Source organism: Microtus oregoni, unplaced genomic scaffold (assembly GCF_018167655.1).
Source record: "Microtus oregoni isolate MIOR12 unplaced genomic scaffold, Mior012 000026F_ref0000081, whole genome shotgun sequence".
NCBI classification, from domain to species: domain Eukaryota; kingdom Metazoa; phylum Chordata; class Mammalia; order Rodentia; family Cricetidae; genus Microtus; species Microtus oregoni.
Genome location: NW_024543085.1, coordinates 10602657 through 10610173, shown reverse-complemented (window position 1 = coordinate 10610173; position 7517 = coordinate 10602657).

Genomic DNA, 7517 nt, shown 5'->3' with positions numbered 1-7517 from the left:
CAAAGCTTAGTGACATCCACAAGTGAAATACTAAATCAATTACTATAATGGCTGTGCAATTTATGGTAGTTACATAGAAAATGTTTCACACTGATACAGTGTGAAATAAATATCATAGACTGAAAGGGGAAAGTATGTTCAGCCCCCTAGAGTTTCCTCTTCACCCTCACTGATGTCTTCATCAGCAGATATCCTCACATAATTTGTTCCATTTTAGACACATTTTGCCATAGAAATTATCTTAGAAATGGCAGGGTTTCAGTTGTCCTGAAGGAAAATAACAGATATAGACCAACCTACTGACCATACACTATTTACTGCTTTCTATTCAAAACCCTGCCTCTTTTTCAATGCCCCTTTACTGTATGTGCTGATTTTCTACCCAGTTACTCATTTGTATCAGATAAGTCTGTCTTGGGTCAAGAAAATTCACCAGTTAGACAGCCACTCAAGTTTCAGGGCATGAAGCAATTCACCATCTAAAACTATGATTTTTTACCTATAGTGTCTCATTCATGAAATTCCACCATTTATTTCTTTTTGTGAGCATTATCTTCTCTAGACAATCTCTCTTAAATTGATTACATAACTTGTGTAATTTAAACTAAGAACACTATTCAGAATGTCTCAAGTTTTGTGATGAGGAGACTTAAACATCTCCACGAGAAAGCTTTCGATGGTCAAGTTATCCAGAAATAAACAGAGAGAGCGAGAGAATTTCTACCTTTATACTCACAACAATAGCACTGGAACTTTGAGATCCTGAAGCAGAGAGAGTGGGGAGCCAAAGATGTAAGTAATAAATTTTGGGTGTCAGTAAAGGATAAAAAGCCAGGAACAGTGAAAGGAAAAACCAGGAAGGGCAATATGAGAATACTTTGTGAATGACTAAACATAGAATTCCACACTCAGGAAAAGAACGAAGTCACCACTAACATCTGCAACAGTCTGCATAAACTCTCCATTATAGTGCTGAGTGCAAGGAATCAAGCTTCAAGTGACATGTGAAATGTGAAGCTATTAATGTGAGTTTAAGAGCAGAGTGGGCCCAAATTAGCCTGCTTAGGTGCTCAAAATTTCGAACATTTTTATCTTGGTGGGAGCCACATAGGTGTATTCATATACAAAATTTCATATGGGTCTACGTTTAAAATCAGTGACCTTTTCTGCAAGATATGGTTTGATTTTGTGAAATCTTTCTTTTTTTTTTTTAAGACTGCTTTAGTGAGATGATTAGTACCATAGACAACAGCTGTTAGATTCTGTCAAGATCGGCAAGGAATTATTTAGAATCCATCTCAACACTGTTTATCTGGAGCATTTGTTCTCTCCCTGGCATAGAAATGACAAAGGCATCTCCAGGGATCCTCATCATGAATTCAGAGACACAGTGAGTCAGAGAGCCAATGGTACTCAGTTCACACTGAAGACTCACAATGTGTTAGCCCAGAGGGCGGCCAGCTCAGTACTAATGTCCGTGACTGTGGCTAGAATCGAAGGCAGGGGAGAAAGACATGAAGCAAAAATCACAATATGGCTGATTCACACAGATTAACATGATTCATCCATGACAAGAACACTGTACACTACATGACACAGATATGAACCTCAAGTCCTAGCTGTTGTGGAAGGGGAAGACCTTAGTGAACAACGGGGAGACAATAACTATGCCTCAATTTAAAAAAAAAAAAAAGCTGGGTAGTGGTGGAGCACGCCTTTAATCCCAGTGCTTGGAAGGCAGAGGCAGGTGGATCTCTGTGAATTTGAGGACACCCTGTAAAAAGTCAGGTATAGTGCAACCTCGAACTCCTGAGCTGGATAGGGTACAGCAAGGAGGAAGGGGCACAGCAGGGCTAGACAGATCCTTGAAGTTCATTGGGCAGTCAGCCCTGATAAAGGAATGAGCTCTGAGATCCATGAAAGACCCTGTCTCAAAAACAAACAAACAAATACACAAGCAAATAAATGTAAAGATGCCCAGAGGCAACCTCTGCTGTCCAGATGCGCATGCTACATTTGCACAGGTACCTTAACACACTGTGGAAATTTGAATAGAAATGGTCCTCATAGGCTCATATAGAATGTTTGATTTAGGGTGGGGAATGTAGGTATTCGAAAGGGAATAGGCATGACCTTGTTGGTGAAGCTATGGCCTTGTGAAGGAAGTGCTTCCCTTCAGGGTGGGTGTTGGGGTTTAAGAAGCTCTCTTCCTGCTTCCTGCATATCCAAATGTAGAACTCCCAGCTCCTTCTGCACTACCATGTCTGCCTGTGTGCTGCCATGCTTCCGATCTTGCTAATAATGGACTAAACTTCTGAAACTGTAAACAAATTCCAGTTAAATGCTTTCCTTTGTAAGAGTTGCTATGGTCATGGTGTCCCTTCACAGCAATAGAACACTGACTAAGATGCACACAACCTTAAACTGCATGCTCATACATACACACAAACACATCGCAAATAATAAGAGCAAAAGAACATATAAAAAATATCATTCTAGATGACAATGACGTTTAAAGTGAAGGAAAATATTTTCTTCACAGTCCTTCCCCACAATACTTTAAAATAAAGAAAAATAAGTAAAATAAAATCATGTGATGATCAAATTATGATATAAGATTTATATTTAGAACTATTTAGTCTTTATATATCAGTGTCACTATATACTGAAATGGTTTTAGTGCATATTAATTATCTCTTTAAAAGTTTGAAGATATCAACATACTTCATGTATTTTTTATCAAGAATCTAAATCTGGTCTTCTGCCTTTTTCCACTCGGTGCTCATATGTCTGGCCATTGCTTCATGTTTGAGTAGAAAGGAAATTCTTCTTGATGTCTCTGGGAGCTCACACATTTTCATATCTCTGAATTATAACCTTATCTTTTGATTCTATGCTTAATAAAAGGGATTTACTTAGATTGCTAGCAATAAAGAAACTTTTTGTTGATGGAATGTTTTTACTTTACTTTAAAAAAATACTCAACCAAATATATTTAGTATGCATATATCAAGAGAGCTATTTTGTACTATTATAACTGTAAATTGTTGCTGCTTCTATATGGGGAAAATTTTAAATTAACATCTCACTCATTTCTTATTTTCAACCAATCACATAAAACTTCTGAGGGTGATTGATAACCTAGAGTAACTTCAAAATAAGTAATAATTTCACTTACAGTTCATTTTGGAAATAATTTGCTTTTGATTTCTCATAGTTTAGTTAGAACACCTGAGATCATGCTGTGTTATCAAGTAATGTGCAATAGCTCAGTGGCTCAGAAAAGGCCAAGGCTGACTTTTCCTTCATTCTCCAGATCACTTGGTTTCTGCCCTGTCCACACACTGGTCCTCTTTCCACATCTTGACTGACCAAGTAGAAACTATTAAGACTGCTGCTAATCACTCTGGGGAAGGGAAAAATAATGTCAATTCATCTGTTGACTCTGTAGGTGTGAATTTTGCTTACAGGTTAAAGACTGAAGCTAATCTAAAGGTCACTCCATGAAGGCAAGGAAGTGTAACCCCAAAAGGCCCTAAAGGAACAATCAGAAATAAGCAGCAAACTAATGAGTACTAAGCATAAGCAATAGAGTCCTGTACTGTTCTAGGCCTCCCAGCTCCGCCGTCTTACCATCCTTTCCTCCTGCAGTGAGAGAATGGCCTTTTCCTCAGTTCTGGTCAAACAGGAAGCACAGCTATCTATTTTTTTAACTGTCCTAGACTTCTGCTCCACATGTTCTCCTACCCTTGCTTGTGAAAATCATATTGGCTTCTATTCCAGGCACAAATCTCACTTTATCCTTACCATTCCTATTTATTCTGAAATGTCTCTTCGTTTTACTCTTCAGAGATGTAAATTTGAGAATGGATTTACACAGCCCCAGAACTGGCTCCTCCATCTCCATCCATGCCTCAACTCACTGACCTGATGATGACTTGACTGCTTTCATTGATACTCACTTTTTTCAATGATCTCATTCACAGGCTCATTCTCAAATATCAAGCTAAGACATGCTGATGACACTCAAATCTATCTTCAAAGAGCTGATACAATTTCAGCTAGAATAGACACTACTCTATTCCTTTGTGTATCTTCATTTAGCAACTAGTATTTAACTTCATAGGAAAAGAAAACTTACAAAAAGAAAAAATAAAATGTAATATTTTATATTTTATTAGCACTTCATTAAACTACTATGATATTGGTTCTATATTTGCCTAAGCAAATTTGTCTATTTGTTTGGTAACTCTTATTCCTGAAATTGGCACAGTAGATTTTTAATAAATAGTTGTGAAGTATCATTGTGATTTCATCTAGTAGCTTTTATTTATTTGAGTATCCCCATTCTCAGGCACTGATTCTGGGCAGAGCTGCCATGTTCAGTTGCATGGTGGTGTACAAGAGTGCAGGATCTACAAATGGTGTCCTATCTCTTTAAGTGGTGTGATGGGTTGCTACCCAGACAAATTATAGACATAATTCCTGATGTTAAACACTGGACTGCTGCACTGACAAGTAATTCTGAAAAAAGTGTTGCCTTCTAACATAAGAAAGAATAATTAAATAAATAAATAAATGACAGTCTTACTTTTCATTAATGCTACATTTGTATTGGTGACTCTATTAACCAATGGTTCAAAGAAATATCATGAGCTGCATTCTGTCTTCTAAATTTCAGGTGTTGAGGTGGGCCCTGCTCATCATGAGATGTGACCATTTGGAGAGCCTGAAGGCTTCCTCTCTCACAGATCCTGGAAACTAGTGGACAGCAAGAACTTTCATGACTTCAAGAGAAACAGTGTCCTTATTAAAAGAGGTGAAGACACAAAGAATATTTGCATATAGAGAACATGATAAGCAAAGAAAAACCAGAAGACAGCCATCTGCAATTCAGGAATTAAGACTACAGAAAAATGAGTTATTGACAGGGGATAGTTGTTTTGGTAGGAAAATCACTCTGTGGGTTTATGGACACAGGCTGGTTTCTCATGCACCAACAATATGGCCCTATACTCTTGCACATTTGGGCAGTGAGTTACAAAATAAATGACATTAAGGTGAGAGGGGTAAATATGATCATATTTCATTGTATAGATGCATGAAATCTTCAAAAAATTTAAAACTATAGATACCTTGATTTGGGACTTCCCACTTCTTAAAATTAATGTGAAAATAAATTTCTTTGGAGTGAGTCATGAAGTCATGAAATAAGGCATAAAACTAAGAGCTCACTGGAGCCAATAATCTTATTCATCTGGACACTGTCTCCTGGAACATTCCAAGGACCTATCTGAAAAGCAATTTGTACCACAGCCACTGGGAATATATTCAAAAGCATGATAGGTACCTCGCTGTCCTGAACAGACCCAAGATCTCCCCTTGAAAAAACATTCCATTAAAACTGTTTTTTTCCTAGGTGGAGTTTTGAACATTTTGCTGAGTGGGACCTCGTGATAAGACACGTATGAGCTTAAGGAAAATGTTAACTTACCATAGATGATCCTGCAGCTCTTCTCATTGTCAGTTTTGAAATCCAGCATTTTTTCAGCAGTGCATAACAGTTGTCTTTGTGGCAGCCCACCCCTGATCTTCCTTCATTCATGCTTTCCTTAACTGTTTAAGAAGTGGCCACCTAGGAAAATATAATTAGCTGCATCTCTGATATTTTCCAGCTGTTGTATGGAGGAGTGGTGGGCTGCATACTGCCACTTGGCTATCTTAACCCCTGAAATAACAACATGGAAATTGTATTTATTTAAATACTGCCTGGCCCATTAGTTTTAGCCTCTTATTGGCTAACTCTCAAATCTTGATTTAACCTATTTTTAATAATCTGTATGTCACCACAAGCTCATGGCTTACAGGGAAAGATTTAGCATGTCTGACCTGGCAGCTTTATGGCAGGTTGCTCTCTCTCTCTGCCTCCTTTCTCCCAGTATTTTGCTTTGTCTATTCTGCTTAAGCTGCTGCCCTATCAAAAAGCCAAAGCAGTTTTTTTATTTAACCAATGAAAGCAACACATAGAAAGAAGACCCTCCTACACCATTTCCTCATTTTTTGTTTAAATAAAAGAAAGGCTTTCATTTTAACATATTAAAATTACATATAACAAAACAATTATCAAGCAAGGATTATAGTTATAATATTTATATCTACTTTATCTTTTATCATAACAAAGAAAAACTATAACTATCAATCTATTCTTTAACTCCATCAAAGACTCCAGAAGGATATAATATTACCTAAGTAAACAAGAAGTAAGCAACTTTCAAAACTCTAGAAATGACAGAGACATTTCACTGAAGACAATCACCCAAAGTCCTTTTGTACTGTTGGAGAATACATCTTTAGCCTACAGGCCCATAGTATTTAGCAGGCATTTTCATGAAGCAGGAAAATTTTAAAGACAGTTTAGTTACTTTTTTTCTGTATCCTGCAGAATGTCTCAGAGACTCTTTCATGAAACAGGAACCCCAAAGGACCATCTCACTTTTAGGCAAGCTCAGCAGTCCTCTCTCTGAGGGTCCTTTGTGCCCAGTTTATGCAACAATCTAAGCAAGAGCAGTTTCTTGCCCAAATGGCTAAGCAACTTCATAAGGAGCCACTTCAATGCCCATCTTCCTCTTGAAGTAGATTGGTGCTGTGAGGAGCAGATTGTCATGAAAAGCCCTAAGTTATTAAAACATTAAATGCCATATTCTGTAGTCTTTGAAAGATATGAATATCTTTTCAGTCTATCTAACTGAAATATATCTTTATGTATCTAGAAAATCTAACAAACATGACTACAAACTTGACTATTATTGATGATTATCCATTAACAACCTATATTTCCTAATTATACATTACATTTTTAAAGGAACTACACAATCACAATACCTTAATCAAGATCAGAAATACATATAACAAAATTGACCTTAAATTTATATCACTAAAGCAAAATTCATACCAATGCAAATTATTCATATCTATATCATATCCCCCTTTAAATGTAAAAGAACGTTTATAAACAATATTTGGAAATATGGATGTAGTTTTTTCTCTTCATACTGCTTTGTGCTGTATGGGGGAACTGTTAATCAGGTCTTTTGTGTTGTATCCTGTATACTAGGTTCCTCTCAGTCAGCAGTTGAGCAAAGTAATTTTTTGAGGGTGTTTATGGCAACCTTTTAGGAGGGCGTGGTCTATTATACCATATTGGGATAGAAGCAATCCATAGGGTCTCATCCTCTGTGAAAACAAAAGAACCTCTTTTTCAAAGCATTATATCCTTAGACCCAAATTCTGAAGTCAAGATAGCTTTATAATATACATATTGGATTAGCTTAGCAGACCACACAATGAAATGTCTGTCTGAATTTAGCTTCTTTGCAGTCAAAAAATTAAAGGAAACACAATAAAACAAAGAATCCAGGCTCTCTCTGAATTTTCCATTTTTACATGGCTTATATATATTTTCAATGTTGATTTAGCTAATAACAACTCCAGGGCAGAACCAATTTTCTTTTTTTATT